We start from the raw sequence: 10,512 nt of genomic DNA, 5'->3' as shown, positions 1-10,512 counted from the left end.
GTGGGCGGTGCAGGGTGGTCCTGCCCCGGCTCCGACACGCAGAGAGCTGCCTGCGGTTTTGCATGCATCCAGAGGCCGCACCTCCAGCTTGGCGGCTGCCTGCACCAAGGCTTTGAATGCAAAGTCTGGGGGCAGATCTCACCAGCAGCAAACGCCTTGTACCTCTCCGCCATCCACACCAGCCGCTCCAGCCAGCAGAGCCAGGGGAGACGCCTGGGCTCAGCGTGCTCGTCTGTGTGAGCCCCAAGGGCCAGCCCATCGCCTGCTCTGGGCACAGACCCTGTGCCATGGCGAGCGTGGGTGTTCCCCTCACACACAAATCCTCTCTCGGTATGAATCCCACCAGTGACATGGCACAGGGTGGTTTTTGCCGTGGCGCAGCTCGGTGAGAGCAGCAGACGGAGCTTGCTGCTGGAGCGAGTTCCCCTGTCACCACGCACAGAGCTGCAGCGTGTCACCGGCGTGGGAGCAGCGGTGGGACGGCTGGCGCGCGTCAGCTCCCTTGCTGTACAAACACAAACCAAGACGCAGGCAGTGAGCTGGAACACTCCTCAGCAGCACGAGCGGCCGTGCTGAGCCACGGCTGGCAATGGTCCCGCAGCGGGCCCAGAGCAAGGGTCTCCTGCTCGTGGCTGAGGGTCCCTGGGGGTCCCCAGTCAGTGTGTGCGAAGCAGCCCGGTGAGGTGCCTCCCAGGTCAGCGGCTTCCAGCGGCAGCGCAGGGGCTGGGGGGAGTGGGAGGATGCAGAGGGACAAAGGCTGGACGCGGGAGCTGCAAATCCAGGGTTCATCTGGGGCATGCGGGGGGCTGCATCCCTGCCTGGCTGTGCCGAGTGTGACACCGTGCCACTGCCGGCCACTGCTGGGATTGGGATCAGGTTCCTGATGGGCTGTTTCCACCATCCCAGTGCTGAGGGCTCAGACAGGGGCCAGTTCCCCGCTGCGCTTGGTGCTGTGCGAAGACATGCCAAAGCACAGCAAGCTCTGTCTAGAGAAACTGCACACCTGAGTGACCGCAGGGGAGGATTTTCTCAAAAGCCAGGAGACCTTTTGAAAGTTCTTGCCTGCTTTGGCTAGTGTAGGCAGGTTTGGTCACTGCCTGACCTCCTCAGCAAAGCCAGAAAACACTCTTGGGAGCTGACACACACGGCGTAAATGAGAGGAATGGTTCATAATCATCCATTCAGTCATTAGAATCTATCCTGCACGCTCCATGGGTAAGACAGAAATTGGCATAAATGCATGTTGATTTGCTGGGATAGAGATTAATTCTGCCCCGGGGCTCTGCGGGTGCTGTGTGTATCGCCTGGTCCCTCCGTTTGCATGGGGCAAAAGCACATGCGTGGGTCCGCACCGCACTGTTGATCTGCCCCCAGGAAGGGGGAAGCAGCTCAAGCTCCCGGGAGGTTTGGGATGTGCCTGCGGTGGCCCGAGCACCATGGTGCTGTGGGGAGCCGAGGCCACCACCGCACGACAGTGACAACCCTGCTTTCCCTGCCAGCGGGGCTCGTTTTGATCTACCTTGCCAGGTTGTCAAATAATTCATCCCATAAACAATAGAACCTAGAGGCTCTGGTTATGGTTTAGAGAGTCCAGAGAATAGAGAATAGGGACTTCAAGCAACACAGCCTCAAATAATAAGTAACACAGCAACCTATACATAACGCTACCATAAGGGCTAACTTATTAAAATCAAAATGTTCTTATAGTTGATTATTTCATAACCTAAAGATTCAGTAAAACTTAAGATCATCTTCAACAAGTAAATATCGCCCCTCCCGTGTGTCCGGCTGCTTATCCTGAACCACGCTGCTCCTTGCTCTTGCCCTCCCTGATGGTCCCTGTGGCGAGTCCGTCGCACGCACAGCGCTTGGGCAGCCTCGCCTTCTTAGAGTGGCTCCGAGCCTGAACACGCGTGGGGAAGGGTTTCCAGGTGTGCCCGGACTAAACGCCTTCTGCACCATCCAGGCAGATGAAACCCCACATGTGCAGAAGAGGCAGCGGCAGGCGGGCAGAGGACGTCTCTGTCTTCCAGCGCAGGGAGGTCTGAGCCTTTCCCCACGCCCTGGTTCGGAGGGTCCGGGGGTCACTGCTGCACGCAAGCCAGCTCCGCTGCCTCCCTCCTGCTTCTGATGTCAGCATTGCCCTGGGCTGGGAGAGGGTGGCCCTGCCCTGGCAATACACATTGCACTTAGCAGCAAAATGGAAGATATTTGAAAAAATGCAAATGTAATAGGCTTGGACCCTCTGCAGTGGGTGCTGGACTTGTAAACATTGGCGGCTGTGGGAACACGGAAAAGCTGAGCACTGAACTGCCTAGTTCAGGCACGGTCAGAGAGAAAGAGATTAGTGGTGGGCTTTGGAAGACTTAACAGCCTTCCCAGTGCAGTGATAGAAATTTAAAAAGAAAAGAAAAAAAGAGAAGAGAAAAAAAGAGAAGAGAAGAGAAGAGAAGAGAAGAGAAGAGAAGAGAAGAGAAGAGAAGAGAAAAGAAAAGAAAAGAAAAGAAAAGAAAAGAAAAGAAAAGAAAAGAAAAGAAAAGAAAAGAAAAGAAAAGAAAAGAAAAGAAAAGAAAAGAAAAGAAAAAAGAAAAGAAGAAAAAGAAAACAGGCAGTGCTTTATTTTTATGGAATCATTAACCCAAAAGTGCTAAAAAGCAGTTATGGGCCATCAGGTGGTGCTTGCAGCCGAATTAGTCATCCCTGGTAGCCGGGTTAGTCCCAAACACTAATGACTGGAAGGGACACAGTTTCATTGCAGTAATGAGACACTATTTAGTTTCTTTTGCTGCTAAAACACTGCTCTATTCCAGATAATGAGACACCTTCTGCTTTAGCATCGTTACAAGATTTTGCAAACCTATCGCGTAGCCAGCAGGACCAGCTCAGGGAAGTTTCCCACTGAGAAAAGAGTAAAATTTCGGGCCACCGGTGAGCCCCGGCGAGGGACGCCTCCGTGCGAGAGCTCGGCCGCAGCCTCGCCCCGCTCACCCCACTCTGCCCGGCTGGGGCTCCGGGTATCGCCCGTGGCCAGCTTTGAGGTGAAGGCTGCAATGAATCCCCCAGGGACATTCGCACCGGTTACTATAAATTTGGTCCACCCCTGCTCATACATCCCGCGCTGGGGCTGCACAGAGCTGGGTGTTCACCGAGGGCCGGGCAGCTCCCGCAGCCGTGATCCTCGTCAGCCGCTCTTGCCAAAGGAGGAATCAACCCGGCTTATTTTAGAGACGAAGAAAGGAAGGAGAGGAGGGAGAGGACCCAGCTTTTCTCCCAGTTTGGTGCCACACTAACGACTGGAGGCGGTGGCTAATTTGACAAGGCCATGGGTCCTACAGAGATGGTGTTTGACTTTTTGACTAATGACAAGGGATGAACTCTCTGTTAAAGCAGCTTACAGTGGAATAGCTCTGGGCGATTGCCCAATCACATGTTCAAAATGTTGCGAACTAAATTGTCTAATAAAGCAATAAAGTAAGGGACTCGCTAAATGATTTGTCTTTTAACTATTGTAATGGAATTTTTTTAACATTGTTTTATGTTGGAATGCAAAAATTATTACAAGTAATTAGAGTCATTTCGATTCAAATCTCTGCTTGGGCTTGACATATTTTGCATACTTCCACAGCATATAACAAGTCAGCTCATAAAAATGCAGGCAGCTTGTGAGCTTCGCGGCTCAGGCGAGAGCGGAGGTTGTCTAAACTAGCGTAAAACTGCCTTTGCTTTAGTGTGAGAGGAGGGAAGAGGGGGGGGAATCCGGCACCACGTAAATTTATTTTGTCTCATTAAGGAGCAAGGAAAAAGCGAGGTTCTGCATCACAACAGAGCTGCAGCGTCCCCCGCTCCCCACTGCCTCGGGAAGCGCCCACGCAGCCCAGCACCAGCACAGCTCCTGCCGTTTTTTTTCCCCCCGCCGGCAGCCGCGGCTCCCTGGGTGCTCACACCCCCAGGAACCAGGCTGGAAGGGGAACGTTTAGTGTTTCATCCCGATTCTTCAGCTATTCTGAGCGTGCGCAGACACTGACAGGCTCTAAGCATATATTCATCCACTCCACCTCAAAAGCAGGTGTGTTTTAGCAGAAAACCCTTGGGGGAGGCGAGGCGCTTGGCAGGCACCCCTTTTAATCTTCCATGGCGTGTGGATGGTCTCATCAGCATCTTATTAAGACTATAACTAATCGAGTTAGCGATGAGGGAGCTCGATGCCCCAGGCCGGCTTCCTGGGGTCACACCCAGTATTTGCAGAGGTTTCCAGCAGCTTTGCACACACAAGGACCGGTACAGCCGCTGCACCGAGGGCTTCGCTCCCCGTGGCATCAGCCACCGCCGGATAGCTCTGCCCAGGGAAGAGAAAGAGCACAGGGATTACAGTAACTTTATTACAGAAAGAAGAGAAATCCTGTAAGGCAACACCCAGCTGCTGCAGGAACGGTTTAACAGAGGCCAGGTACATCTCTGCTGGTACCAGAAACACATAGTTTTTCCTCGACTGTCAGGTCTGAGCTGTTCTCTGTGTTCAGATTTCCATCCGACTCCTGGAGCAGCTGCGGTGGGCTCAGCCCGCGGTGCTGCCTGCCCTCCCTGCCTCTCCTGCCCAACATGATCTGGACCAACTGATAGCAAAGTTCAAAATACCCGAGATGCGAGTGGTTTCACAGGCTGAATAACAACAGCAGCAACAGCAATAGGGTCAGTCCCAGCAGACTGGGAACCGCAGGTAGGTCGTGCAGGAGGGCTCTGCACCAGGCTGCCAGACTTCGTCCTCAGGTGTCGGGAAAGCTGCCGAGGACAGCTGGTCTGGCTGCGTGGTGCCTGTGCCGGGGCCGGCCGGGCTGCTCAGGCCCCCAGGGCTGCGGTGGTGAGGAGATGCTGCTGCTCAGCCGGGGCCGAATCCTGCTTGTCCCCCTCCAGAGGGACTGCGCCACGCTGACAGCACCGTAGATCTGCTCCCGACAATCAGATGGGATCTTTTACCCGCCGCTTTATGTATCACACCCTGTACACAGCATCTCAATACCAGATCTTATTCTTTCTATTTGTCTTGTTTGAAAGCGCCTGTGTAAGAGAGACAATTTTTTAACTGTAAGATAGATTGCCTGGAGCTGTGCGACAGCAGGGATGGGGAGGGAGAGGATGATGGATAACGTACAAATGATTAGAGGACAGGCCGCACAAATTCAGATGGAGAAAAAACTGTTACCGGCAATGTCACGCCTGTCTCCCCTCTGGTCGGTGCTTGCACGAGCAGCTGGCTGTGCCCATGGCTCCTCTTCTCCAGAGCTGGTGGGGTCTAACACAAACCCTGCATCTCCTTACAACCGCAAAACACCACCAGATATGATGCCTGCATTGCAGGATCCCTCCCAGTCCCACTTGTCCAACCCTTCTCCGGTGCAAGGGCACAGCTTGCCAGCGCAGGGCAGTGGCACAGGCAGCTCTCCTGCAGGGTTTCTTCCCCATCTCTTGTCCTGCTCCCAGGGGAGTCTCAGGGCCGAAAGGATGATGAGTGTCAGTGAGAGGGGGCAAGGGCAGCCGAAAGGGAGACCTTGGCTGCCAGATTTGGCAGGAGCACGGCTGAGCGATGGCAGGGTAATTGTTAAGGGGCCCTGGCACAACCTCCTGGTACAAAGGTGGGGCCGAAGCCCCCACTGGGGACGGTGCACAGGCGCTTTCCAAAGAGGATGCTCCCGCCCGGCTCCCTGGGTACCGGCATCTGGTCCATGCAGGATCCCACCCGCAGGCCAGCCCCGGTGGCACGGTGCCTTAGAATCACAGAATCATAGAATCATTTAGGTTGGAAAAGTCCTTTAAGATCATCGGGTCCAACTGTAAACCTAACACTGCCAAGCCCACCTTGCCACGCTGTGCCCCTGCACCAGCCACCTTGCTTATCTGCAAACAGCGTCTTCCCCCTGCTGAGCCGCGGGGTGTGTGCTGGGGGGGTCAGCGGCCGCGTGGCACTGCCGGGGGTGTGATGGCACAGGCTGGGCTCGGTGGGACAGCCCCGCCACCGGCAGCAGAGAACCTGTGGCTGCGGTGGGAAGTGGGGAGGAGCAGCGGGGCGAGGGCTGGTTACTTGCACACTGCTGGCTGGCACCGCCACTGCCCGAGGACATGAAGGCAGCCGCCGCTTGTGAGCCCGGCTGCGGCGCGGAGCGAGCTGCCAGCGGAGCTGTGCTGGGCTTTGAGTTTCCTCCACCGTCTCATTAATCCTGATTTACAGAAGAAGACAGCAGGCTGGGGCCCTCTTAACAGGCTGTCCAGGCTGCTGATTTGCCTTCGCTGAAGACAACGGTGCCCCGGAGACGAGACCACACTGAATTATTCAAATCAGCGCTGGGGAAGGGAAGCGGGAGCCCACTGGTGTGGCAGGGCCACGTGCGCTCCTAGGTGCATGCGGCGGCACAACCCTGGTGCTGTGCCTGCAAACGGGGGGCCAGCAGGGTTGGCAGTTGCTAGTCCCCTTGCACATCGGTAACGGCACCCTAGAAGCGTGGCACAGCCCCGGGGTGCATGGCAGGGTCCTGAGACCCACTGCTGGCAGTAAGCAAAACCCACTGCGGACGGAGCTGCCCGGCATTCAGCATGTGAGGCAGCCTGTGTTGCAGCTCCTGGCTGCACCTCGCAGCACGGTGCAGCTCCTGGCCCTGCAACCGGGCGCTTGGCACAAGGATGGGAGCTTCCCATCCATCTGTTCACCAAATACAGATGCTAGCACCTTATTACACCTCTGTTCAGCTATTTTTCAACTTAAAGGGCTAATAATGCCTTAATAAAACTGTTTAATTACAGAAAATGTCCTTTATTAAACATAACCACCATATGGTTGCAAAATACTTATGGCCACATTCATTATATAGGAAAGTAAAGCTTCTCTGGTGACACCAGCGGTGTCATTAAAAGAGCTGCATTCAAATTATTTCAACATGTTAATTCTTCGAAGATTAAAGAAAAGCATTTGTCACAAGGCAGGAGTGAAAGCCTTTACCTGAGCTGCCACCCAGTGCAGCATCTGGCCGCCGTGCTATCAGGCGAAGCCCACCTGCCTGTTAAAGCAGCCCCGGGCTGCAGTCACACAGCAGCATCCCCTGCGCGGGTGCAGCGTCCGGATCTGCTGCGGCTCCCTGCGGCCTCCTGGGCTGGGACCCACCCGCTGCGGTGCAGCATCACCAGCCAGGCACCAGGAAACCGCATTTTGCCAGAGGCAGTGGTGCTGGGTGGCCCCGGCGCAGGCGGCTCGGCACGGGGCTGCAGCCCCTTCCCTGACACCCTGTTGCAAACTGGTCAGCAGCGGCCAATTAATCTATTACCTAGAGATACATTTTCCATTAGCTGCTGAATCACTGACTTCAAAGCAATTAGCAAAAGTAATGAACTTTAGTGCTGCGGCACTGAAGGAAGCTGTTAACCCTTTCTCCTCCAGACAAGGCTACTGGAGATGGTGGCTGATGAAGACCTCCAGATCCGGTGTCCCGACCCTCCCGGCTGCACCACGTCGGCTGCTTACGCCCGTGTGAGGTGCGAGTGACCCAACCGTGCATTTCTCTTGTCTTCCCATGACAGCCCACCCAGAGGGAGCTGGGCAGCATTGCAGCCCTGCAGAGGGTGATCCCTGCCATCCCTGTGTGCACCCATCCCTCTCCGGGACAGACATCCTCTCCTCTCCTCTCCTCTCCCCACTTCCACTCTTCCCACCCCTTCTCTTCTTGCCTTTTGCCTTTTGCAAGAGGAGATTACTCCTCTCCTCTCCTCTCCTCTCCTCTCCCAAGCCCCCAGGGATCAGAGCAGGGTGTCAGGGATCAGCGCTGTCTGCACGGGGCGATGTTCTGCATTGTGGACTCATTTAATCCTCCAGCAAACAGGGATTGATTACTTTGTGCAGCGAGCAGCACATCACAGACACAAAGAAACATTCCTGCCCAGTCTAAATCAGAGAGACGAGGCAGCTCCGCGCCCGCGCCGGTGCTGAGGACCCAGCAAACAGGCCCTGCGGGAGAGGTTTGCCGAAGACGAAGGGGGCTCTGGGGAGGGTTTCCAAACAGAGGGCATGGTGTAAAGGAAGGGAAGAGCTCTGCCGTGTGGCTGTCTGCATGGCTCCCATCACCTCCCGGCGCAGAGCTCGTGCCAGGCTCCTGCACACACCTGGGCTTTACCTCTCGGACGCCGGCCGTGTGGCCGGGTGGGTGGTCGGGGAGGGCCAGCTGCTGCGGTGACGCCTTTGCATCCCGTGTCCTCAGCGAAGGCTTGGTGCAAAGCTGGAGCAGAAAGAATTGCACTCATTTTTCAGCTGCCGCAATTTTACGTGTAATTAAGTTTATTAATTGTGTATATTAGTGATGAAATGGAGACACATGACTGTCGAAGCTCGCCCCAGCAGGCATTTATCTCACAGGCGTCTCTCCCGGCCCCTTGTGCAGAGGAATTGCAGCTCTCGCAGCCATCTGCTGAGAGGTCCAGCACGTCCTCAGGCCACCCTGCTGTCCTCCCCTGCCTTGGGGAGCAGGGAGGATGCTTGCTGCTACTAAAGCTTCTACAACGAGCCCCAGAAACACCCCTGGAAGGATCCTGGGGTTGTGTTCATGGAGGCTGCTGGTGGCTGCCGGGAAAGGACCCTGCCCAGCAGTGGTGCAGCAGAACTGGCGATGCTGGCCATGAGGATGGGGAGGTCTGTACCTGCTCTGTCTGGGATGTGTCCGTGACCCTCAGCCTGGCAGTTAATAGACAACTGCCTAAAGACAACTAACTCCTAACCAGGCTTGCAATGTGTCCCAGGAGCTGGCTGGTCCCAGATGCCACGCTCGTGCTTGGGTCCGTCCCCGAGGTGGCAATTGGGCTGCTCGGTGGCGGAGCCCAGCTTCAGCCTCCGTGAGTGCACGGACAAGGAGTGGCCCTGGGAAAGGGGAGAGGGGAACATGGGGCTGCAGAGAAGCGGCTGGGAGATGCCTGGGAGCAGGGGCTGAGGACACCAGGGGTGAGCAGCTCAGATGGCCAAGTTGGCAGATAGGAGGGAGGACGAGTGAGCCACTCTTCTTGCTTCAATACATCCTGCGCGGCTGGAGAGAGCTTCACTGCGGGGCGTGGGGACAGCTTGGCTTTGGCAGTCCTGGGTTATCATTTCATTCAGAAGCCGTGTTAATTGCTCCTGTTTGTGCTGTACCCTCGGCAGCTGCTACAGATACTATTCATCAGATGCAACATCATAATCCATTTGTGCTAACAAACCGCTCTGCAAGGAGCTGCTCTGCTGCAAGAGCAATGAACTTGGGTAGTCGGAGGAGAAGGAGAGAGACAGCGCAAACATGGATGGGTGGAGAGACAGACAGATTGAGGCAACCAAAGAAAAACCACCTATGATTATTATTCGTAATAAATAGACAAAGTCTCTTAATTGCAGTATTAACCTTGCAGTGTTGCAAAGTCCCTTCACCCGGTTTGTATCTCAGCTTATTCACAACTTTGCCTCCTGGTCTGTGCTGCTGTCACTTCGGGGCTAGCAGGGTTTAGGGGACCTGGCTGGCCACCACCCGGGACACTGCTGGGGCCGGGGCACAGCACAGGAGCAGCCTCTGGCAGGGTTTCTCCATTCGGCTGCTTGTGAAGATTCAGCCCTATTAGCGATTTGCTGATCTTCATGGCCCTGGGTGAAGCCAGAGGCTGAAAACTCCTCATTTAACCAGTGCCAGGATCCCTGCACACGGTTATTAGCCCTCCTTGCAGAGCGCTGGCTGTTGTTTAGATGCTATCTTGGCCTTTTGTTCTGATTGGACTTAGTTTTTGCCACTAAAAAAAAATACAAGAGACAGGAGTGTAAAAGCGCAGATGCTCTGGGGCTTGCTGCATAATTTGCACTAACTGGCTCCAGCCCAGCCCTGACTCTGGCGCTGCTGCCACCGCTCCCAAACTGCCTCTGGCTCTGCCGGACACGCAGCTCTGTGTGTGTGTGCGGGTGCGTACCCGCGTGGGTTTTTCCTAATGCAAATACATCCACAGTGGCAATTATCATTTGCAGGAAAAAAAAGTCATCACCTGCCCTTAATCTCACTGGAGAGCTCCCCAGCCTCCAGTTTAGCCCCAGCCCCTGGGCCAGCCAGGCGAACTGAAGCCGGGGGCCTCCAGCCTGGTGCGGGGCTTCAGCAAGCCCGGCCGGGAGGAGACCCCCACTGAGCCGCCCCCTCGGGCCCCTTGTCTGGCAGCTCCCTCCAGCTGCAGGGGCAGGAAAAAGAGGTTAATATGGCAGCAGGTTGGGTACGTCCACTATCACCAGCACCCACCGCAGCCTGGCCAGGCACATGGCTGCGAGCCAACGGAGACGTCCAGGGCACCACTGGTGCAGACCTTTCTGCCCCAGGGCTTTGGGGACATGGGCTGCAGCCCTCTTGTCCCTGTCTGGGTGCAGGATGGGCCAGCACTGGGCATGCACGGGGCAGCTGGCTCTTGCATGGCAGCAGGGTGAGGTGGGAGCCATGTGCCGGTGCCCGCGCCGGGTACAGGGGCCGTGGCAGCAGCGAGAGC

The sequence above is a fragment of the Pygoscelis adeliae genome, unplaced genomic scaffold (genome assembly GCF_000699105.1).
Source record: "Pygoscelis adeliae isolate BGI_AS28 unplaced genomic scaffold, ASM69910v1 Scaffold262, whole genome shotgun sequence".
Taxonomy (NCBI): Eukaryota; Metazoa; Chordata; class Aves; order Sphenisciformes; family Spheniscidae; genus Pygoscelis; species Pygoscelis adeliae.
The sequence above is the reverse complement of the archived record's forward strand: the minus strand, read 5'-3'. Positions refer to the sequence as shown.